This window comes from Nannobrachium achirus (assembly GCF_963921795.1).
Source record: "Nannobrachium achirus genome assembly, chromosome: 15".
Lineage (NCBI taxonomy): Eukaryota > Metazoa > Chordata > Actinopteri > Myctophiformes > Myctophidae > Nannobrachium > Nannobrachium achirus.
The window spans coordinates 13766670-13793067 of record NC_137822.1 but is presented as its reverse complement, the minus strand read 5'-3'; the positions used below and the strand labels follow the sequence as shown (position 1 = coordinate 13793067).

The window sequence follows — 26398 nt, the reverse complement described above, 5'->3', positions numbered from 1 at the left end:
GAGAGAGAGAGAGAGAGAGAGAGAGAGAGAGAGAGAGAGAGAGAGACCTGTGAGTTTTGGGGGGTCCCCATGTTTAGCTAAACATTGTTTTCTCACTCAACAGTAAACAGACCAACATACAGTTGCTCACAACTTGCTCACAACGCCTCGCAACGAGTCAAACTAAATGTAATGCCAACTCCTACAATTCCAAGTGCTTGTGCAGGGTGGGGGGGCCCCAGTTCAAATATGATTATTTTGGGGGTCGCGGCCCGCAAAGGTTGAGAACCACTGATTTAGGGGGCAACTGCCAGCCCCAAGCGTTCGCATTGAGCCTCAGATTCAGTTATGTTATGCACATGTTCTCCATTTTTGTACATCATAGTCTGACTTTACATCTGCACTGATCTCCATCCATGTCCGCAGGGGCGTCACAAAGGGGGGGGGGGGGGGGGGGGGGGGGGGGGAGTGCGACTGAGTTACTAGGGCCCAAGGTGGAGGGGCCCTAGTAACTTAAACTATTGAAAAATAGCAGATATACAAGCTCACAGCATGGCACCGAGTGCCGCCCTGCGAGCTTGTAGATCTGCTATTTTTGAAAAGTGAAAATGTGTGCAAATCTTTGAATATATGTATTTTTAAAGCGAAAATTTGTAACTAAAATTTTGCTTCTGGGGGGTCCCTGAAACTAAATATTTTGAGATGGGGATCCATGGCCAAATACATATCATCTTGGGGGTCCTTGACATGAAAAAGTTTCAGCACCACTGACATAGAAACATAGGTTTCTTGCGCACATTTTCACGATTTCTCTAAAATAGCAGATCTACAAGCTCGCAGCGCAGCACTCGGTGCCGCGCTGTGAGCTTGTATCTGCTATTTGTCGATAGTTAACATTCATGGGGGGCCCGCAGTGAATCCTTGTACCCAGGGCCCAGAATGTGTGGTGTGACGCCCCTGCATGTCCGTCCAGATGTGTCGCACGTTACAGATAAGGTGTCTTCCTGTTCACCATGGCCATACATTCACTAAACCACTTCCAACCCCATGGCGTCCTCCATTGCGACACGGATTTAAGTGATTAAGGGTCCCCCGGTTTTGAGTTTTAGAAAGGGCCTGGCCTGAAGCCCCTTCTGAACGTGTGACCTGTGAGCTCAGGAGGTGGAGGATTAGAGGCTCGCTGCATGGGGGGAAGTGGAGGACTTTGAGGTTTAACAGGATCTATACCAGGGGTTTTCAAAGAGGGTGACAGGGCACCCTGGGGTGCCGTGACGGCAGTCCAGGGGTGCCGCGAGATGATTTGATAATATTTGGAATTTGTCTGCACACTTCAAGAAATATTTAGTATAATTTTAAACTTGAAGTGCAAAGTTATTTTTAGTCAGTTCTAACCAAAATGGCTATTATCTCAATGTTTTCCTCGCAACATAATCACTAAAATATGCCATAAATATGCGATGCTGGGAGTGAAAACTATGAATATAATGTAGGGGTGCCTCGGGTGAAAAAAATATTTATAGGGATGCCCTGAGCCAAAACAGTTTGGGAACCCCTGATCTATACGATAACACTGGACATGCCAGTGGTGTAAAGTAACAAAGTACATTTACTTAAGTACTGTACTTAAGTACAATTTTGAGGTATTTGTACTTTACTTGAGTATTTCCAATTTTCAATAGTTTTACTTCTACTCCACTACATCTCAGATCCAAATATTGTACTTTTACTCCTTATTTATTTGAACACTTAAGTTACTAGTTACTTTGCGGATATACATTATAATATTATAAAACATACATCAACCACTTTAGCCCTATTTTATTCCTAGGCTATTTGAAAAAAGCCGATCTACAAGCTCACAACACGTTGCATCGTGAGGCTTTGTGAGCTTGTAGATCTGCTATTTTCAAACATTTTAGGACATTTAAGTACATTTTGATGAAGTGGGCTGGTATTGCACCATGAGACCTATTCCAAAAAATGGGGGTGTATGCAAAGACCTACTGGCAGCGTGCATAAAAAAAGAAAAAAAAAAAAAAAAAAGAGATCTATGCCGATAAGTCCAGCAGTTGCTGAGATTAGTTAGACAGACACACAGCTCCAAACAGCCCAGAACAAACTAATTAGGGTTGTGCTTGGTCTTCCTCCTCGGGCCCACCTTACCGATCATCACCACGAAAGTGTGGGGTGGCTCAAAGTAGCTGACAGAGTACAGCATCTTGCAATGGGCCTGGTGTACAAGATAAACTACACCTCCAAGATACCCATGTACCTGACAAACTACTTCTTAAAGGTCAAGGATGTTCATGATCACAACACCAGAGGCAGCTCCACTAATCATCATCAACATAGATTTAACACTAAACAAGGCTCTAACTCGTTCTCCTGCTATACCATCAACATGTGGAACGCCCTTCCACAAGCCTTAAAGGAGAGCAAATCCCTAGCCTCCTTCAAAATCGGTATGAGAAGTCACCTTCAGACGGCTGCTACCTGTGACTTGTAAATAGACTAAGACCCCATGCTCCTAAGACTAAGGTCCCTCTATGAATACATAATACAGAACACATATACACTAAATTCAGGGCGAAAGTATCAATTAAGCTTTATCTCAGCGGTATTTCTGACTCATAACTGCAACACATCAAATAACAATGAAACAACTTACTGTTTAAAAAAACACTACCAGTAAGACTCCCTAATCGGGAGATAAGCGACCGCCAGGTCGCATGTACAAACTGGCCTGTAAGTGTGTGATTTTTAGGCAAAATCTGTAGGAGCAGTGTCCATTAATGTTGCCTACAAAAAGCAACCTCATGGTGGCGCTAGAAGAGGGGCATGTGAGAAATCAGGGGCGGAGGCTGTGGTTTGCCAGCCAAGGAGTGTGTGCAAAGTTTGGCATGGATAGGGACAGCGGTGCCGGAGATAACGAGTAGGGCCAAAAGTGTGATGTGACGTGACGGACCGACGGAGGGACTGACTGACTGACAGACAGACAGCCGGTGGAGGTTTTCATAGTAACTGCGAGCTGACGGTCGCAATCAATATGTCTGAGTTCCAACAGAGCAGTGGAGAGGAAAGAGTTATTTTGCATGGCATTTACTGTATACATGCGAAATGAGCATAAAAAAATAAAAAAATAAAAAATCATGACTAGACGGATTTAATCTCTTTTGCATCTCCATAAAAACGATGTCTCTTTTTCTTCCCTAGCTCTCTCAACGCTTGCATCTTACTCCATCTCCGTCTTTTGTTTTGCGGGGAGAGCATGTTCTGATGCCGCCAAGTGATTGTTTTGTTTGTAATATGGCCTGTTTGGACATTGCTCGCATAGTTTGTCCACTCTTGTTATCCCTGCAAGGCCCGAATTAATTTCTACTGGCCCAAAAAAAAATAAAAAAATCAGATGGTGTTGTAGGAGTCCTAATCACAGGAAAACCTTGGTAAGGTTTTATAGCCATAAATCATAAATCATGCTCTAATTTGCATTTTGGGGATATTTTTCACAATAATAACATATGTACATGTTCTAGACATTCTAATGATCACGAAAACATATATTACAGGCATTTTACTTATGTTTTAGTGAGGAATAGCTTCAGTTAAAAAGTGAGATGTTGTTCGTCCAGACGCTGGAATTTCAACTTCTCTGGGAGGTGTGAATGTCAGCCCCTGTGGGGGGTATTTATATGCAAATATCGTGGCCAATGGCATTGTAATACTAAACAATAGGATTTAATGGTGATGTTAATGTGAAAAAAAGAACAGGAAAACTAACTATAACATTTAAAAAAAAATGTTTTAAAAAATGTTGCCAAAAAGCAACGCTGGGCCTTGCAGGGTTATTCAGTGTGGGGTGGATGCGGCATTCCCCACAGAACCTCACAAAAGACACAGAAGAGAGGCCCGCGAGTCCCGTTCCCCCCCCGACTGCCTCGCCGACTCATTTTGCCCATCAAAACAATGGCGGCATATAACAGTCACATTGTTTAAATTATAATGTGGCCACATAACTGGCAGTGGGATAAAAGGAGGCTGGGGAAGTAAGGGGAGGGCAGGAGGGATATTTATCAGGGCAATTTGTTAGAGTTTCGCTCGGGACCCCGGATGCGAGTCTGTCAGTCCATTGTTGCCGGTTTCTTCGGTGGGTTATAAGTGGCTGGCATCAATGGCAGGTACTTTTCCCTCTGCCTCGGCCCCTAATTACACTGCTATTATGTATTAACCCTCAAATACCTGGAACGAGCCCGAGTCGCGTTAGATTTTAACCACTTTAACCATTATTTTATGCTTTAACTATTGAAAAATAGCAGATATACAAGCTCACAGCGCGGCACCGAGTGCCGCGCTGCGAGCTTGTAGATCTGCTATTTTTTTTAAAGTCATGAAATATATCTTTGAATATAATGTATTTTTAAAGCGAAAATTTGTAACTCAAATATTTGCTTCTGGGGTGATACAATATTTTCAGATGGGGTCCGTGTCTAAATACATATCATTATGGGGGTCCTTCACATGAAAAAGTTTGAGGACCATTGACATAGAAAGGAGGATTCAAAAGACACTTATAGAATCGGGTCAAAATTTAAAAGCAAATAGCAGATCTACAAGCTCGCAGCGCGGCACTCGGTGCCGCGCTGTGAGCTTGTATATCTGCTATTTTTCACCGGTTAAAGCATTAAATAATAACACTTTAGTGTGTGCCCGTTCTGAATGTATTAAAGCCCTCTGTGCTCTGAAATTAAGCCTTTCAGAGACTGAAACGGGGGAGATTTACATTCGGTATGGTAATGAAACGCAGAGAGAGAGAGAGAGAGAGAGAGAGAGAGAGAGAGAGAGAGAGAGAGACAGAAAGAAAAGGACAAAGCAGTCGTTATGGGGGGAAAATGAGACATCAACACGGGGGGTATGACCGCAAAAAGGTATTTTGGCCCGGGCTTCGGCTCCCACCATGTTCACACTACACCCACGAGAGATGACAACTTTTGATGGGATCTTTTTTATCCCGAGGCTTGGGTATAGTAAACACACGCTCACGGGCGCGCGCACGCACGTATACACACGCACGCACAGGGGCAGGGGCGTCACAAGGGGGGGGGGGGGGGGAGGGTGGGAGTGGGACTTTTATTGAGCTATTGAAAAATAGCAGATGTACAAGTTCACCGAGTGCCGCGCTGCAAACTTGTAGCAAATCTTTGAATATATGTATTTTTTAAGCGAACATTTGTAACTCTAATTTTGCTTCATGGGGGGGGGGGGGTCCCTGAAACTAAATATTTTGAGATGGGGGTCCGTGGCCAAATACAATATCATTTAGGGGGTCCGTCACGTGAAAAAAGTTTGAGCACCACTGACATAGAAACATAGGTTTAAAAAAAAAAAAAACCTTAGAAGGATTTGAAACATTCAAAGACTTTGAATTTTCACGATTTTTTCAAAAATAGCAGATCCACAAGCTCGCAGCGCGGCACTCGGTGCAGCGTCGTTAGCTTGTATATGTGCTATTTTTCAATAGATAAAGCGCAAAATAATGCGTTCCCAGTCTAAATGGATTAAACCCCCTCCCCCTATGAAGAACATTCATGGGGGGCCCGCAGTGAATCCTTGTACCCAGGGCCCAGAATTTGGTGTGACACCCCTGCACAGGGGGCACTGCGGGGGGCTGAGTGGCGTGGCGGACAGACAGGGAGTCTGCGGTGGTGTGTGTGTGTGTGTGTGTGTGTGTGTGTGTGTGTGTGTGCGTGTGCGTGTGTGATGTGTGTGTGTGTGAGTGAGCTCACTACTGGCACTGGGTGATGATAAGGATCGCCTGGGAGAACAAAAGGAACCGTCCGCGGTCTGGCCCGCCACGAGAATGTCAAAACATCCAGTAACACAATTGGCAAAACACACACAATCTCCAAACCGACACACGCGTGCGCACACACACAAACAAACGTGCACACACGCGTTCACGCACACACACACACACACACACACACACACACACACGCAAGCACGCGCACGCACACGCACACACACACACACACACACACACACACACACACACACACACACACACACACACACACACAGTCAGAAATACATACAAGTAACAAAGTACATTTACTTACAGTAAGTAATGTACTTAAGTACAGTTTTTTGAGGTATTTGTACTTTACTTGAGTATTTCCAATTTCCTATACTTTTACTTCCACTCCACTATCTCGGATCCAAATATTGTACTTTTACTGTAATTTTAGTTACTAGTTAATTTGCAGATATTAAATTATATTATAAAACATACATAAACCACTTTAGCACTATTTTATACCGACTCTATTTGAAAATAGCCGATCTACAAGCTTGTAGATCGGCTTGTAGATCGGCTATTTTCAACCATTTAGTACTTTTACTTTTGGTACTTTAAATACATCTTGATGCCAACACTTTCATACTTTTACTAAAGTACATTTTGAATTCCAGACCTTTACATGTAAGGGTGCCCTCAGACCAAAATACCTATGAGAGTGGAATCCACGTTCTGCCAATGCATTTCAATGAGAGTGAAGCGGTTTCATGCCAGCAGAGGATTTCTGCAAAAAACGCTCCCTTATCATTGAAATGCATTGGCGGAACGCGGATTCCACTCTCATAGGTATTTTGGTCTGAGGGCACCCTAACAGAGTATTTCTACATTGCAGTATTGATACTTCTACCACTTTTTCGAGTCACGTGTTCAAATACTGGATTCTGATTGGCTAAATTCCGGAGGTTATCAGAGGACAACTGCCGCAAAGTTGTGTGTCCGAGATCAATGCGCCTCAGTGTACATCCGGGGACTTCCCCCAACCAACAAATGACGGTGGCAACGGTCCTATGTTTACTAACGTGCATGCTATAGTCGCCGATTTATTTGGATCCAATGCAATCCGCCAACTTTAAAGCCCCTTTTCTCTGAACCTATGCCTTTCTGGAAGCGAACAGCCTCTATTTACGGCCGGAACGGTACTTCTAACTGACGTTAGCTTAGCTGTAAGCTAGACGCATGGATTAGTATGGAGTTGGCGCCATCTGTTGGTGAGTAGAAGATGTTGTTTGTGGAACTATCTGCTGTCTCGCGGAAGTTTTATAGGCAATAATGATTGTAACTTAAGATCCTTGCAAGTTACAACTATGTGTTTCTTTCATGTATACGGGAAAAAGTGGTAGAAAAGCTATTTACCACTCGGGGTCGGACATTATGCTCTCATAATGTCCTGAGTGAGGTTGTTATCGGACTCGGCTGCGCCTCGTCCGATAACAACCTCACTGCGGACATTATGAGAGCATAATGTCCTCTCACTCGGGGTAAATTGCTTACTTTTACTTAAGTAAAAAAATAATAATAGTACTTTTTCCACCACTGCCAGGCGTTGTGTGCTTGTAGATCTGCTGTTTGACGGCCTTGTGTGATGAAGCAGGGTTTTACTTTGCGAAAGAAGGTACACATTTGAAACTTGGAGATACAAGGTTTCCACCCGACAACGACGATACATAAATGCAGATATGTGCACGGCACGCACACACTCTCTCTCTCTCTCTCTCTCTCTCTCTCTCTCTCTCTCTCTCTCTCTCTCTCTCTCTCTCTCTCTCTCTCTCTCTCTCTCTCTCTCTCTCTCTCTCTCTCTCTCTCTCTCTCTCTCTCTCTCTCTCTCTCTCTCTCTCTCCAATTCCCTCCTGACTCGCCCCGTCTCGTCTATTCCCAAGCCCCGTCCGTCTGACTGCAACCTGATTGTTTGGAAGTGGATTGGTTTTGTCCGTGTGCCATGGGTTCTGAATGCTCAGCAAACAATGGGGGCGGACAAATGGCGCACTAATGTTTGTGTAAATTAACAATGTTGCCATTAAAGTAACCATTGTTGTCTAATTTAATGAGACAGCAGAGAGATGGAGAAATGGGAGATGGATGGAGAGAGAGAGGGAGGGAGAGAGGAAGGGAGAGAGAGAGAGAGAGAGAGAGAGAGAGAGAGAGAGAGAGAGAGAGAGAGAGAGAGAGAGAGAGAGAGAGAGAGAATCAATTAGAGCAGTATTTCTGGCATGCTGAGAGACTCCTGGCCAGACTAGACTGGCATGCTTGCTCAATGACATCAGCGTTTGGGCCCACATCAGTTGTGCTGCTCCACAAATCAATCAAGGCCAACCAGTAGAAATATCATTCCTGAGCGATGGAGGAATTTGTACAGCGGCCACAAAAACTCATTTCTTGACTTGGATTTAAGATACTGTATGTGCTTTGGAAGAGGGTGGTGACAAAGGACTTGCCTTGTGAATGGTGTAATAAGTCCCTATTCTCCCCCTACTTTGGTTGACACTGATACGATTGGCTCTCTCTCAATTGCTACAGGCGGTAAATTCCATTTCTCTGTTAAAAATAACTTAGGATGTAGTACTATATAGTCAGTGCTTTCACCTCACAACGTCATGATAATGGTACGGTATAGTGTTACTACTGAAAGCTTACGCTGTAAGCCTTACAGTATAAAGCAAGGGTCTTCAACAGGGGGTCCGGGAATGAACGGCCGGTTCATTCCCGGCCGGTCCAGGCTGGCCATTAGGAAAGAAATAAATAAAAATGTCGGCCTTCGTTCCATTTTGGGGGCTGGGCGGCCAACAAAGTAAATCGTCACTGTCGGGGAGAAACCTCGTATCTCCAAGTTTCAAATTTGTAATTTTTTTTTTGCAAAGCAAAGCCCTGCTTCATCATACAACTCCGTCGCACAAAAGTAGTGAAAACAGCAGATCTACAAGCACACAACGCCTCGCGGTGGGAGGTGTTGTGTGCTTGTAGATCGGCTGTTTTCACTAGTTTAAATCATTTTTAAAATGATAAATACTAAACGAGCGGTTTTGGACATACAAGCCAGGTTTCCACCTGACAACGACGAAATATAACTCATGTAATTGGCCCACTGGCTTGTCACTTCTTTCAATCTTTGAGTAGCAGCAGCGCTATAGAGAGAGATCTCTCTCTATAGCGCGCAATGAGGGCCTCTCCAACTCTTTTTTCCCGGGCTGAATCAGGGGCCCAGCACGTCCCTGAATGAGAGCTGCCGAGGACCACGAGGCTGGTCAACAGTTCATCTGTGTTGCCCCAAGGGCCCTCTGGGGTGAGAGGTACAGGTTTTCCTCAAACGTTTGTTAGAAGAATAGCGTCAGACACCTCAGTTAAGCTACTGCCTACCACCATACATACATAATGGAAGAAACGGAGAATGCTGTTTTCAATTTAGACTTTAATGACCAGACTAACTGAAAGATTTGGAGCAATTTACAATCGTATACCCTTGATTTCGGGGCTGCTGCTGCTGCTGCTGCTAGTTTAGTTTTTTCTAAACCATTCGTTGTCACATACAATTACAATGACAATCTATTCATTTCAGAAGCTATTATCCAGAGCGACTTACACAATGTAAGATCAGAGTGAATGGCATGAACCCGCCTCGTCAACTAACAACAGGGTGGTCAAGTGCATGCAGTGCCAAGAAAACGATTAAGTGCTTCAAAGTAAGTATTTGCTGTCAGTCATATGCCTGATGTATTGCACCTCATCTTGGCGTCCAAGACACAAAGTAACAAATATGCCACACGCAGGGACGTGCTGGCCATTGGGAAAAGCGGGACAACTCCCGAACGGCCGGTTCATTCCCGGCCGGTCCAGGCCGGCCATTAGGAAAAATAAATAAAATAAAATGTCGGCCTTCGTTCCATTTTGGGGGCTGTGCGGCCAACAAAGTAAATCGTCACTGTCGGGCAGAAACCTTGTATCTCCAAGTTTCAAATGTACAATTTTTTTCGCAAAGAAAAGTCCTGCTTCATCATTCAAGGCCGTTGCACAAAAGTAGTGAAAACAGCAGATCTACAAGCACACAACGCCTCGCGGTGCGAGGCGTTGTGTGCTTGTAGATCGGCTGTTTTCACTAGTTTAAATCATTTTTATAAATGATAAATACAAAACAAACGGTTTTGGACATATAAGGTTTCCACCCGACAACGACGAAATATAACTTAAAAAAAAAAAAAAAAAAAAAGAGAAAATGAGGGCCTCTCCAACTCTTTTTCCCGGGCTGAATCAGGGGCCCAGCACGTCCCTGGCCACACGCCACTGGTTCACAGCCCTTTCTGGATCGGGGCCCACTTGAAAATATGAAAGTTAGCGACACCCACAGCTACAATACCAGAGGGAGCGCTCAAAACGTCCTGATAGTACAAAAATGGGTAAATACTCCTTCTACAACACTGCCACACAGGTGTGGAACTCATTGACTGTTTCTCTTAAGACATGTAGCTCGCTGGGCCCCTTCAAGGTGGCCCTAAAAATCCACCTTTCAGGAGGCCAGAGGCAAAGGTAGTCACCACTCCTCCAAGTGAACAACCACCACCTTTTCATTATTATTATTAGGCTATTATCATAACATACCATTAAATGTGTTTTTATTCCGTACATAAAAGTATTTTATAATTACATTAAATGGTGTTCTTGTTCTAGTTTGCAATGAATTGTTTAGGACTTCCAATGTAAACGAGGTCGTAAAGGTCTTATTGGGATGTTCCTTTTTGGACTGGATGTGTAAATGGACTGTGCTGCAATGGTGTGTTGTTTGTACTTGTCATTGTTTTCATGATGTGTCCAAATAAATGATCAATAAATTAAATTCCATAAATTAGAAAAATAAAACCCATTCAGGCCGGGAACACATTGTTAGTGTAGTACACAGTACATGTACAGTATGTAGCAACATATTTGTTTTGGTAATTGTTGAATAATATTTGACTTTTTTCAGTAAACTTCAGGCCTAAATGGGTTAAGAAGTAGTGATAATAGCCGATCTTGCAGCGAATTATAGACAACATACATTTGATACATCTCTGAGTATGAACACTTTCTGCAAAACAATATGTGTAAATACAGTATGGCGTTGTTTCCTGCATGGAATGATAGGAACGACTGGTATGATGGGAACGCATTAACCACACGTTATTTCCTCATCTTTGACACACAATCCACATAGTATTTTCATACACAGACAAATCAAATGTCTTAATCGAACTCTGAAAGTGTACAAATTGACTCCCCAAGGGACCTCATAGTCAAGTCGCTTGTGTAATTTCGTTCAAATTTTGGGGGGATTATGAAAACTAGATATTTTTGGAAACGTCAGAGTATAACAAATCAGAAAAATCCCTAGGGGAATTTTTGACAGCTGCTGAAAGTTTGTGTCTCATTCACTTACTAGCAACGCGTCTCGCTGCGACGCGTTGTGAGCTTGTAGCTCAGCTATTTTCAGCACTCAACACCTGAGAGAAATGTAAAATGACTCCCTTCTCCACTAGTCCCTCCCTTTTAGTCTTTTTAACGTTTTAGTCTAGTTTTTATTTTGTTGACGAAATTGTCAATATATTTAGTCTTAGTTTTAGTCATCACAGCTTAGTTTTTATTACATTTTTATTTCGTTTTCGTCAGTGAAAAAAACAACAAACATTTTTCATCATAGTTTTTAGTCAACGAAATCAACACTGGGTGACACTGATGCCTTTATGCCTACCCGTACTTTTCTAAATTCTGTGGAATAAGGGGGTTTGTCCTTCAATCCAGTCCCGGAAACCTCTATATATACCAAGGTAGTTAAAACCAAGCCTCTTGTTCATTGATATTTCCCAGCGCATCCACACGCTTAGTTTGAGATAGTGCTTCTTGGCATACCTCGCCGTTCTCTCCTGCCAATGAATTTGATCCACGAGCAATTTCCTCTGCTGTTAGGCCGCTGCGTCGGTCCAAAGCAGGGCTGCTTTAGAGCCAGAAACCAGGCATCCATGACCCTGTTGTCGCTGCCCTACACTATCACTATGTCTGAGGGCAGAGTGAGCTCACTAAAACTGCTTCCTAGTCAGACAGTCAGGCAGTCGGTCGGTCAGACAAACAGACAGACAGGCAGGCAGGCAGGCAGACATACACAGACAGATAGATGGATGGATGTATTTGGATGTCATGTCCATAGGCCTCTATAGCAGGGGTCTTCAACAGGGGGTCCGGGACCCCCAGAGTTACTTTAGGGGGTTCTCCACATCTTTGAGTGATATCATTTTTTTTCTCCTTTTTTATATTAACCACTTGAACCCTAGCGCCCATATTCTATGAACTTTCGTCAAAAAATAGCACATCTACAAGCTTGCAGATTGGCTATTTTCGGCAAAAAGCTTTGGAGTAGAGGGGAAAAAGAGCAGACTAAGTACAGAGTGAAAGGTCAAGTTTATGAAGTATTGACGGTTCACGTGGTTAAATATCTGAAAACACAAATTGACATGAATCCAAAATACACTGACGATTGTGCTGTCAAACAATTAAACTATATTGAATCTATGATAAGGTTGTGGGGGTCCCTGCTTCATCTCTCTCTCAACTAAGGGGTCCTTGGCCTGAGAACGTTGAACGCCGCTGCTCTATAGTAATTATTTTTATATCCATAAAAGTAAAACCTACCATCATTGGGGAGTCATACTATACTATATTTATACAAATTGTTATGAAGTCTTCCAGAAACCTTGTGAGAAGTATTTCTAGTAGTTTACACCGGCTGGTATATAAAACCTCAGAGCAGAGCAATTACAACATAATGCAACATCTCGTAAGTCACAACCAGAACCTGGGTCATGTCAGGTTTATCATGTTTTATGAAGTTGTTTCGCCATGATTCATTGGGGCCTCTGTGGAGCCCTCTCTATTTCTGGCTTTTACCCCACACAGTGGGGTGTTTTGTTCGCTGCACGGGACACCATGGCACGGCCAGTACATTTTTCAGGCGCACGCACAGGTACGACACAATAACGTTAGGGCAGGGGTCTTCAACGTTTTCAGGCCAAGGACCCCTTAGTTGAGAGAGAGATGAAGCAGGGACCCCCACAACTTTTTTGTAGATTCCATATAGTTTCATCGTTTGACAGCACGATCATCAGTGTTGTTTTTTTTTAAATTCATGTCAATGTGTGTTTTCAGATATTTAACCACTTGAACCATTAACACTTAATAAACTTGACCTTTCTCTGTACTTAGTCTGCTCTTTTTTCCCTTCTACACCAAACCTCTTTGCCGAAAATAGCCGATGTAGATCTGCTATTTTTGGCTGAAGTTCTCAGAATATGGACGTTAGGGTTAAAGTGGTTAATATAAAAACTGAGAAAAAAGGTTTCTATCACACAGAGATTTGGAGGACCCCCTGTAGTAACTCTGAGGACCCCCTATTGAAGACCCCTGCGTTAGGGTATGGTGCATGCACGCAAGAACTTAAAATACCATGCCGCCGGGAAAATGGTCTATAGTGAAAATATTTAGGCCTTCACTTTTCTACCAACATCCGGAATTCATATACAACACAATTATGATCCTTGTGGGAATGCCTACAGTGCGTTTACATGAATAACTGCCACTGGTAAATGTGCTTTGTTTTATAGCATTCTGTATGCAATGTTTGGCTTAACTGCAGAGAAGTGCCTTTGATAGGAAGTGCCAAGGATTATTTTAATGTTCAAAGAAATTATAATTACATGACTGAGCTATGACATCGGTTATGGCTGAGCTTTGTGGGCTTTGTATTTGAAGAAAAACAGCCTCAAGTCATCAATCTTCTATTGTACGACTAGCTCATTGTAACTTATCGCCGCTATCAAAACGTTACGATGATAATACCTTTGTTGCTACAGTGATAATGACACCATATGTAAATATTACAACACGGCAACGTCGTCTTGCAAGTGATAGTTTGGACGAGTGAGTGAGTGACATACTGTGCTTGCAATATCACGGTTCAAGATGCTACATCCGGACTGAGGCCTGAGCTGTGTCAGTTGGCAGTGGTTTCAAGGAGAAACCAGCTGGGGTGGGGAGCTGGGGGGAAAGTGGGACTGAGTTACCAGGGCCCAAGGTGGAGGGGCCTGAATTATTTTATACTTTAGCTATTGAAAAATAGCAGATATACAAGGTCGCAGCGCGGCACTCTGAGAGCTTGTAGATCTGCTATTTTTTTGAAAAGTCGTGAAAATGTGTGCAATAAATGTGTGAATATATGTGTTTTTTTAAGCGAACATTTGTAACTGAAATTTTGCTTCTGGGGGAGTCCCTGGAACAAAATATTTTGAGATGGGGGTCCGTGGCCAAATACATATCATTTTGAGGGTCCTTCACATGAAAAGGTTTGAGCACCACTGACAGAAACAAACACAGAAGGATTTGAAATATTCAAAGACTTTTTTCACGATTTTTCAAAAATAGCAGATCTACAAGCTTGCAGCGCGGCACTCGGTGCCGCGCTGTGTGCTTGTATATCTGCTATTTTTCAAATAGTTAAAGCACACAATAATTGTGCGGGGGCCCGCAGTGAACCCTTGTACCCAGGGCCCAGAATTTGGTGCGACACCCCTGGAAACGAGTGACGCGTTCCCACTCTGCCACTGAAGCCCCCTGATAACCCCTCCGCTTGCCATGAGGCAAAAACAAGGTGTGGACCAGCGCATGTGACTGATGTATTGCACCTCATCTTGAAAGGTGATACACCATGCATTTAAAAAGTATTTATGTCATATTGTTTATGTCCCAAAAACGTTTTTCAAAAGGTTTGAGGCTAAATTACCACTCCTGAATAGAGAGCCTCTCTCATTTTTGAATGGCTCTCAGAGCATTTCAGCTGCAGTACCACCTTTGGCCTGATCTTCCCCCCCCCCAAAATCCTTTTGAAACATTTTTTTTTTTTTTTAAATCTTTTTTTGAAAAACGTCACAATCGGCAGATGACGTCACAATCGGCAGCAAATCTGGACAGCCTGTTTTGAGAACCCGTGGGATACTTTTAACCTTCGCCTTCTCAAAACCAGAGAAAGACACAACGGTCAGAAATGGGACTTTGTGAGGATAGAAGGTGCTAGTGGGACCCCAAAAAAAGGTTTTAAAATAGGAAAAGTGAAATTTCATGGTGTATCACCTTGAAGTCCAAGACACAAAGTAACAAACATGCCACACGCAACTGGTTCCCAGCCCTTTCTGGATCAGGGACCACTTGAAAATATGGAACGTGGTTGCGGCCCACCCATCTGACCCTTACGTTACACCAGGGGTTCCCAAACCTTTTTGGCTCAGGGCACCCCTATAAATATTTTCTTCATCCGAGGCACCCCTAGATTATATTCATAATTTTCACTCCCAGCACCTTATATTTAGCGATTATGTTGTGAGGAAAACGTTGAGATAATGGCCACTTTGGTTAGAACTGACTGAAAATAACTTTGTACTTCAAGTTTAAAATTATACTAAATAGTTTTTTAAGTGTCCAAATAAATTCCAAATATTATCAAATTATCTCGTGGCACCCCTGGACTGCCGTCACGGCACCCCAGGGTGCCCCGTCACCCACTTTGAAAACCCCTGCACTACACGACTTAAGACTTTACGCGGTTAAAGGAGCTATAGTCAACTTTTTCATTGTAGGGCCGACACTTTGTTTACATCCTAGTCTATAGACTAGAATGTAAACAAAGTGTCGGTCTGACAATGGCCAAAATGATTACTTTATCATTATTTTACGCTTTTTGTGGTCATTATTTTATAGAAACACATATATGAAGCTTATTTTTTTATAAAATATTTTCAAAACATTATTTTTATTTTAGCATCCGTTTTTCAAGAAAAAGTTGACTATAGCTCCTTTAAGTAGAGCACTGGTTGGGACCCATTTGTGGGTCAAGGACACATTAATATGGGTCACGAGTAAATGTCAAAACATAAACAAAAAGTCAACATTTTAATTAATAATTTCGTTGCCAAGTCTGCTTATCATAAGTGACTGAGCGTGTAAATACTGAAAGCAAAAAATACCTCAACATTTTAATTACAGTACATGAGCAAATGTACATAGTTACTTTACGTTGTGTGTGTGTGTATGTGTGTGTGTGGGGGGGGGGGGGTTGCCTACGAGGCTGGGAAAGGAAGCGCCGGGGCCACGGCAGCCTTCATGGAAAGATCAAGTGTAAAGCCAACACTAGGAGAGCAGCTCTTATCAGCCTCCTGATTAGGACGGACAGAGCGGGCCGTGTGGAGGTGTTGCCCTCCGACGCAACGCCGACGTAAATTGCATTCTTATCTGGGAACAACAAGGCTGCGGGGGCTGCCCCAACACAGATAACACCGCTACGCACCGGGTTAGCCAGCCACGCTACGTCTCCCCTCGCACGTCTGTGGAAATACTAGAACGCCCCCACCCCACCACCACCTCCACCACTCACTAGGGATGGGACGATAAGCCATATTATCGTTTATCGTGATAAAAAAAATAATAATCGTATCGATAATCGTATCGATTTATCGTGATATCGTCCTCTGTCATGCACTTGGATCAATTCACCTTTTATTTGCAGAGTATGTACCGTTTAAACTAGGGATGTCCCGTTACCACTTTTTTGCTGACCAAGTACGAGTGCTTAATTTGAGTACTTGCCGATACCGAATACCGATACTGTAAGTAAAGTGCTTAAATAGTGTATATGGGGCTCCAAAATGAATTAAAGTAAATAATTATGTTTTCATGCCTAGAGTGAGAGAAGGTGAAAACACTGTTCATTAGGACTTTTGATATGTTGTTACCAACACATGTGCTGCCGTGAGCAATATCGGACGAGTACGAGTACAGCAAAATAGGCCAGTATCGGCGCAAGTACAGATACTGCGTGCGAGTACCGATACCTAGTTTAAACCCTCTATTGGTAAAACACACTTAAAATATACATACTTGATACAGTCTTTTCTTCACTCTCTACCAAATCTCTTTGCCAAAAAATAGCCAATGTACAAACTCAAAACGCGTCGCAAGGTGACGGTTCTTTGGTCACAATAATCGTGATATGAAATGTTCATATCGTCCCATCCCTACCACTCACACACAAGCCCTTTGCCAGGCACATTTTCAGCGTTGTGAAACTCGCGGTAGAAATGTGGAATTCCTCACCTCACCTCGGCTCTGGTTTCTCTGCTCTGTATACAGTTTGGCCGCGGAGGCCGCACTGTCCCCACCCAGGGGCGTCACAAAGGGCGGGGGGGGGGGGGGGGGGGGGAGTGGGACTGAGTTACCAGGTCCCAAGGTGGAGGGCCCTAATTATTTTATACTTTAGCTATTGAAAAATAGCAGATATACAAGCTCACAGCGAGCTTGTAGATCTGCTATTTTTGAAAAGTCGTGAAAAATGTGTGAAAATCTTTGAATACAGTATGTGTTTTTTAAGCGAACATGTGTAACTCAAATCTTGCTTCTGGGGGGTCCCCTGGAACTAAATATTTTGAGATGGGGGTCCGTGGCCAAATACATATCATTTTGGGGGTCCTTCACATGAAAAGGTTTGAGCACCACTGACAAAGAAACATAGGTTTTTCAAAAAACCTCAGAAGGATTTGAAATATTTGAAACACATATATTCAAAGATTTACACACATTTTTCATGACTTTTCCAAAAAAAAAAATCTACAAGCTCGCAGCAAGGCACTGGGTGCCACGCTGTGAGCTTGTACATCTGCTATTTTTCAATAGTTAAAGCACAAAATATGAAGAACATTCATGGGGGGCCCGCAGTGAATCCTTGTACCCAGGGCCCATAATTTGGTGCGCCACCCCTGTCTCTACCAATTCCTCACACACACACACACACACACACATACAATTCCCTGTGCACGTATTGTCCAGAGTTGAATTATTCCAGCTTACATCCAGTGGCTTTGTAGCAGAAAACCCACATTACAACCAAAGCCATTTCAACCGAAATAACGATCATACTGCACAGAGCAATCGTCACTAAACAATACGTAAAATACAGGCCTATCTGTCATGCGTGAATCAAAACAGCATCCCGGTTCCAACAATGGACCAAGGGCGGAGCGCTTGTTTTCGGTGGAGATGACAGAGACGTGCTGTCTCACGCGACCATGAGCCACGTGAGAGACCGCCGAGCGAGCGACTTGCCGCGTCGAGCGTTGCGACGGTCGCATGAGCCAACTCAGCGCCGTTACCGACTTATGTGCCGTTATGGACAGAATAGTAAATCTTCAGCCCCCCGAATTTCGGCACCTCCGCGCGGTCCAGGGGAACACAACGCGCTCCCTACCTCCGGTTCAGCCAATCACAAGCTTCCACTGCTGATACCGGGATGCAGTTTTGATACACGCATCTCGCAAGTGTCCCTCGCTCGCACCAGTAGTTTCGAGCAGTGGTTCCCAACCAAGCCCCCAGAACGGCTTGTAAAATATTGATTTCTGCCTCCAATATTTGACAATTTGGCCAATGTTTCATTTGTAATTTTAGAGGTATTAAAAAGTCCTTAAATTGTCACTTTAGAAATGTGCAGATACCCTCTATACACTTAAACTTCATGTTGGTTTGTTTACTGTTGAGAGAGAAAACAATGTTGCACATTAAGTTAATCATCTGGGGACCCTCCAAAATAATTTGGGGACCCCCCTCGGGGTCCCGACCCATAGGTTGAGAACCACTGGTTTAGAGCATAGAAATGGAGAAACTATAGATGCAGGCATAGAAAACGGACAGAAAAGTGTGGTCGAGATTTGAGACCAGCGTTACGGGAGCTGTTTCTAATGTAGAGACCCGTGTCACCTAGTCTCGCATGGCCAGACTGTTGCCTAACGCGATTTGCAAAATCTCCCGGCATACAGTGTGGGGCACGGAAATAGAAACGATGAGTGCGAGATAGAGCGGATGTGACGCAACCGCTCCCTTGGTGCAGTAGCAATAACATGTCCTACTGGAAGCGTTATGTCTCCTTTCAATATTTTTGGGGGCGTTATTTCATCTTTCTCTGGTGTTGTTGGTGTTACTTCCATGATGTTTTCATGTTTGTTGTCTAAAATATACACGCATAACAAGAATATGCCGCTCGACTGACTCTGTCTGCGCGAGTGTGTTTCTGTTATGTTTCCAATGGGACTACAGTTCTGTGCAGCACTGGCTACAGACTCTATATAGCATTCGGAGATTGTGGTATAGTTGTCTGGCTACGCGAGACTATGCGCCACCCCTCATCTGCTCACAGTGCTCAGACAAGGTAAAGAAAGAACGATCACTGTGCGCTACTTGAATAATCGGGGAGCCTCTCATTCATAGCAGTAAAAGAGTTAAAAGAAGATATTTAAATAATAAATATGTAATTTTTCGCAATTTGTGATGTGTGTGCAAAGTTGCACAACTTTTGGAGTATGTGATTCATTATCGCAGGGGTCTTCAACAGGGGGTCCGGGACCCCTGGGGGGTCCTCAGAGTTACTACAGGGGGTCCTCCAAATCCTTGTGTGATAGGATCATGTTTTTACATTAACCACTTGAACCCTAGCATCCATATTCTGAGCGGAACATTAGCCAAAAATAGCTGATCTACAAGCTTACAACGCCTCGCAGCGCGAGGCGCTGTAAGCTTGTAGATCAGCTATTTTTGGCAAAGAGGTTTGTAGAGGGAAAAGAAGAGGAGACCAAAGTATTTGACGGTTCAAGTGGTTAAATGTCTGAACATACAGTACACATTACTCCAACATGATGACAATGCTGTGAAACAAGTCTAAGCTGTCTAATGTATGAACATTTTTAATACAATTTTTACATACAATATGTAGTGTGGGGGGGGGGGGGGGGGGGGTCCCTGCTTCATCTCTCTCTCAGCTAAGGGGTCCTTGGCCTGAAAATGTTGAAGACCGCTGCATTATCGGGAAGCGGAGGAATAATAATCTTTACGATCACAATAGGGCTTCGCACTACTGTGCAGTGCGTGGGCCCATCCATCTATCTGGAAAACATCCACGAGTGTCTCTCTAATGTGTTCGGCATGGGTGTTCCATATTTTGGGATGGTTACCATGGGAAGGCAGCTGTCCTCCTTTATTCTTTTTTTTGTTGGGAATATTAAATAAGCGTGCTATTGTTCACAGAGCGGGACATGACATTAATAGGAATCCTGAGTGTCATTACGATAACAAAAACAAACTTTAAAAACAATTCAAAGAGAAAAACAGGACAACAGTCTATAATAAAGCTGTTGCCTCCCGGTCCAATCTTCAACTATCAGTCGAGAGTAGTAAGTGAATAGAGCAGCTACAAAAATCACAATGCAGTGTACAGTGTTGAAGCATGTTTGCATGTCCATTGTCCCAGTGTGGGGACATTACATGTTCATTGTCCCATGGTGGTGACACTCTACAAGTCCATTCTCCCATGGTGGGGACATTACAATTCAATTCAATTTTCAATTCAAAGGAGCTTTATTGGCATGAGAAAACATACGTTTACATTGCCAAAGCAACGTGTCACAAGTAAAATAAAAACAGTTGAAAATGGGGAACATAATATACAGTTGGAGGGGTACAGCATACTGTAAACAGAGCTATGTCACATTGCATATATATACAGGCTATAAAGCTTTTGGAACAAATAGCAGCATTATTTCTTTCTCAAAATGCATTTAAATTTAGCAGCTCTGTTCCATACTGTATGTGCAGTAGGTCTGGATGTCAATCCATGGTTTGTAGTCCTTAGGGTGGTTGTGTTTCTATACATCAAGGAAGCAAGCACGACTCCAAATCTCTTCACTTCTGAGCATTTTTACCGGGTGCACGGTGGGACAAGTAACTTTGAAAAAGAGCATCTCTAAAAGAGAATACCAGCACTCACGGAACGGTCAATTAAGGCACTTTTATTAAAGTGTTTAAGCACGCCACAGAGCAAACAAACAGCGAACGTTTCGGCGTCAAGCTTTCATCATTTGTTTGTTTCTTGAAGTGGACCCCTATATATTTCACAAAGAGCTCTTATAGTATATGAACTGGTATCTAATTCTATGAAATGTGTGTATAATTAATTTTGTGCTGTATGAATCTGTATTATGACTGCACTTGTGGTATAAGTTGGTCTGAAGTTATGCACCTACACAGACATGGGAAGTTGTCTTTCTTGTGGACAATATAAAATGTGACACTTCCGGTGACTGCTTTAGACAACGCTGATGAAGGCTTGACGCCGAAACGTTCGCTGTTTGTTTGCTCTGTGGCGTGCCATGCCAACTTAAACACTTTAATAAAAGTGCCTTAATTGACCGTTCCGTGGTTGTGTTTCTAGCCTTCTTTTGTCGCAACAGTTCACAAATCGTGCTGTACTGCTGTTTTCGCGTATTGTTGTATTTCTCCCAGTAGGTATGGGAGTTTTTCATTACATGTCCAAAGTCCCATTGTGGTGACACTCTACATGTCCATTGTCCCAGTGTGGTGACACCACATTCTGTGATCTCTATAAATACTTCACCAAAAAAAAAAAAAAAAACACTTCACATGAACAAGCAGGGCTGGTTCTAGCTCATATGGCGCCCAGCGCCCCCCTCCCTTTCCTTATCCATTTTCATCAGTGGTTGTTGGTAGCAATTCGTAGTGTGACTGATTGTAATAATTGCAATAATAACAAAGATAAAGGTGCGCTATTTGATTCCCTCCTCTACTCCCAGTTTTCAGTGGGGAGGCCTGAGGTGACGTCAGCCTCCCCATCCTGTTCTTCTCAGTGGAGACCTTCCAGGCAGTAGCATGCCTAGAGCAGCTCAAACTACAACTAGGGAGACCACACGGTTATTAAAACCCATTTAGGCCTAGAATTATTGAATGCTTTAACCAGTGAAAAATAGCAGATATACAAGCTCACAGCGCGGCACCGAGTGCCGCGCTGCAAGCTTGTAAATTTTGCTTCTGGGTTGTCCCTGGAACTAGATATTTTGAGATGGGGGTCCGTGGTCAAATAAATATCAGTTTGGGGGTCCTTGACATGAAAACATTTGAGAACCACTGACATAGCAGTCTCTCAGACTAACTGAGCTACAGTTAAGTGAAAAGGACTTTTTCTTTGACGATGGCTGGCCAGATTGCTGACATAGAAACATAGGTTTTTCAAAAAAAAACTTAGAAGGATTCAAAAGACACTTATAGAATCAGGTCAAAATTCTAATTTTCACAATTTTTCAAAAATAGCAGATCTACAAGCTCGCAGCGCGGCACTCGGTGCCACGCTGTGAGCTTGTATATCTGCTATTTTTCAATAGTTAAAGCATAAAATAATGATAATAATGTGTACCCGTTCTAATCCACCCACACAGTGGGGCGGCAGTGGCTCAGGAGGTAGAGCGGCCCGGGATCCCGGGCTCGTCCAGACTTGGTGTCAAAGTGTCCTTGCAATGGGCCTGGTGTACAAAGATACACTACACCTCCAAGATACCCATGTACCTGACAAACTACTTCCTAAAGGTCAAGGATGTTCACGATCACAACACCAGAGGCAGCTACACTAAGCATGTTCAACCTAGATTTAACACTAAACAAGGCACTAATTAGTTCTCCTGCTATACCACCAACATGTGGAACGCCCTTCCGCAAGCCTTAAAGGAGAGCAAATCCCTAGCCTCCTTCAAAATTGGTATGAAAAGTCACCTTCAGGCAGCTGCTACTCGTGACTTGTAAATAGACTAAGCCCCCATGCTAACCCCCCCCCCCCCCCTTTTATTATTATGCCTTTGTAATTGATGTTATGTTTTTTCTGCTTTTGAAAATGCTGTTATCCTAGGTAAAGTACTATTTCTATCCGTCTGTCTTTAAATGTTATGAGATACTTAAAGTGGTTCCTGTGTAAAAAAGCCACAAGGCTTTCTACGATCTCCTTTTAGTTGACCTTGTACCAGTGATTTGTGCTGTCATGAAACTGTACTTTTCCAGGCATTTCAGGCTTTCATGGTCTGTTTGGTGACATCATGCAGTCAGCAGCAGGAACTGTGATTAGTCTACTTTTGAAGGACAAATACACACGCAAACGCACGCACGCACACACAAGCGTGCGCACACGCAAACGCACACACAAACACAGGACACACAGACAGCACCATGTTCTGGACAGCTTGGCATACAGCTGTGCTGTGGCTACAGCACACAAATGTATTTTTAAAAGTAATTCTTCCCCCTTCTTACCTGGTACGTGACATTGTCCTTTTAGACAACACATTTGTTGCGATGCATTTAACTTTTAATACACTTTCTGACCACATTTCTTTACGAGAAAAAATACATGTAATTCCCATTACCGTAAAAAAAACCTCCCCCTTATTAAACATTATGTTGTGGCTGCACTGTGTGCATCATTTCTTAAACACTGGATGACTGGACAAATATCACTAATACCACATCCTCCCCTGGGTGTCTCTCTACTATTCCCACTGGAAATGTTACTTAGTTTTTAAGGGGTTGTGTGTGCTTTGTTCCCTATACCAGAAGGACAGCTGGATTGAGTTATCCAGGGAGGCACGTTTCAGCCTCACAAATGGTGGAAGACTGGAAGTGGTGGATGCTATTGTTCTTCTCTGGTCGACGGGGCCCTCTCTCGCAGTGGAGGAGAACTCGGTCATGGTGAATAAGCAGCCTCACAGTTATTGCGACACGGGTGTCGCACCAAATTCTGGGCCCTGGGTACAAGGATTCACTGCGGGTTTACCCTCCATGAACGCATTATTAGTACGCATTATTTTGTGCTTTAAGTATTGAAAAATAGCAGATATACAAGCTTGCAGCTCGGCACCGAGTGCCGCGCTGCGACCTTGTAGATCTGTTATTTTTTTTTAAATCTTGAAAAAATATATATATATTTGAATATATTTATAATATATTTCAAGTTTTTTTTTTTTTTAACTAATATGTCAGTGGTGCTCAAACTTTTTCATAAGAGGGACCCCCAAAATGATATGTATTTGGCCACGGACCCCCATCTCAAAATATTTAGTAGCAAAATCGGAGTTACAAATGTTCGCTTAAAAAAATCCATATATTCAAAGATTTGCATCACATTTGCATGACTTTTCAAAAAATAGCAGATCTACAAGCTTGCAGCGCTGCACTCGGTGCCGCACTGTGAGCTTGTTTATCTGCTATTTTTCAATAGCTAAAGTATAAAATAATTATGGTCCCCTACACCACCTTGGGCCCTAGCAACTCAGTCCCACTTTCCCCCCCCCCTCCCTTGTGACGCCCCTGGTTTGCGAGGCTGCTGGAGGCCTGGTCAGGACCGCTCGCCGGGCCAACATGTCTGCTCGCGAGTACGGGTGGCGGTTAGCTAACAGACCACCCTGGCCTGAGGTTGTACGGACATTACATGCGGTCGCGGCCCTCGCGGTCGTCGCTGTAACACATCCTGCACTTAACGGCACTAAAAGCCAAAATTGTCACAGTGTGAAATATGGAGACGAGTCTGCCTGCGCTAGCGTGGAGCGGAGTGGAGCTGTGGCTGGGCTTGTTAGCGAGCGGCGCGGGAGGGCGGGCGGGCCTGTCCCCCGCCACCATATCTGATGTTACAGCCATGACAAACATAAACATCCTTGCCAATATTCTCACAGTCCTAAAAAGTCTGATTTATGCTTAGCAGAATGACGGTGTCAACCCGGGCCAAAAATAGCACATTCACAAGCCCACAACTAGGGATGGGACGATACGCGATATTATCGTTTATCGTGATAAAAAAAAACACTCACGATAATCGTATCGTGGAGATTTCATTTATCGTGATATCGTCCTCTGTCATGCACTGGGATCAATTCACCTTTTATTTGCCGAGCTGCATATCCGGTACCACTTAAACCCTCTATTGGTAAAAGGTACTTATAATATACGTACTTGATACAGTCTTTTTTTTCCATTCTCTATTAATGTCTTTGCCAAAAAATAGCCGATCTATAAGCTAACAACACGTCACGTTGGGACACGTTGTGAGCGTGTAGATCTGCTATTTTTTGGCAAACGTTCCACCCCAGGATAATGGATTTTGATTATCGCGGTAATATCGTAAATCGTGATTTCTTTTGTCACAATAATCGTGATATGAAAATGTCATATCGTCCCATCCCATACCCACAACGTCACTGCGGTTGCAGCGTGTTGTGCGCTTGTAGATCGGCTATTTGCGGTGCAGGGCCTTGTCGTATGCCGGAATACAGACTTTGGCGTAATCCTAACGTGGTTAAACAGATTGTGGACGAGGTGTAATTCATGTCTTGCACTTTATTACAAAAAAAAGTTAAAAAAAGACAAAAAGAGGTGTAGTGGAATTGCAGATGTTCCTTGACGTTGGTCAGTAAAGGATACGTTTAATGTCATTATAAGTGGGCCCATCACTATAAAATAAAAGGCCTATTAGTGAAGAGGAAGAGGAGGAGGACTGGAAGGAAAACAGCTGAGTCCACACAAGACGTGTGACTCCTGAAATGTTCCATAATGCTCCCTGCCAGCCGTGCTTATATAGCACTCTGTCCTCATGGTAGCTCAAAGAGCCCGCCAGAGCACGCCTTTATGAATCCATACATCATCACAGTGTGGGATACTCGTATCATCCTCTGTCTGGGTGGAAACCTCGCAAGTCCAAAACCAGGGGGTGTTCAACAGGGGGCCCTCAGAGTTACTACAGAGGGTCCTCCAAATCTTTGTGCGATAGAATAGCAGATCTACAAGCTCACAACGCCTCGCAGTGCGAGGCGTTGTGAGCTTGTAGATCTGCTATTTTCGGCAAAGAGGTTTGGTGTAGAGGGGAAAACGAGCCGACTAAGTACAGTGAAAGGTCAAGCTTATAAAGTGTCATTCTGGCTAGCCATCGTCACGAAAAGGGACCGCCCACTTGTCCCTTTCCAATGGCGTAGCCATCATTGACTCTTGTCTCGAGAGATTGATAAAGTATTGACGGTTCAAGTGGTTTAATAGATATCTGAAAACACAAACTGACATGAATCCAAAATACACTGACGATTATGCTGTCAAACGATTCTATGAACAGGTTGTGGGGGTCCCTGCTTCATCTCTCTCTCAACTTAGGGGTCCTTGGCCTGAAAACGTTGAAGACCCCTGACCTACAGAATAAAGACCCTTTCCCACTGGGCGCGATAACCATGAAAAAATGGTTTTCAATTGAAGTGGATGGTTGCGTCCACACCACAACGATAAAGCCGTCATAATTGATGTGAACGCTGACACGTCGTTATCGTTATCTTTATCACGTCTGGTGGGAAGGAAGCTCAACACCCACAGGCACACTTAACAAGCACTTTCACTTTGACCACAACAATAAAGACATGATCTACAAGCTCACAACGCATCACATGACGACATGTTGTGAGCTTGTGGGTCGGCTATTTGTGCCACTTTTGTTTTGTCACACTGTTTTGTGTGACACTGTTGTAATAGTCTGTTGTAGCAGATCTTCAACAGGGGGTCCGGGACCCCTAGGGGGTCCTCAGAGTTACTACAGGGGGTCCTCCAAATCTTTGTGATAGAAGCCTTTTTTTCTCCTTTTTTATGTTAACCACTTGAACC

The 26398-nt window shown here is 43.5% G+C and overlaps 1 protein-coding gene across 1 annotated transcript in view; it reads right to left on the bottom strand.

Moving 5' to 3' along the window:
• The window catches only part of astn2 (astrotactin 2), a gene marked incomplete at its 5' end in the record, with an annotated part of 725257 nt that overhangs the window by 13725 nt on the left and 685134 nt on the right, over positions 1-26398 (bottom strand).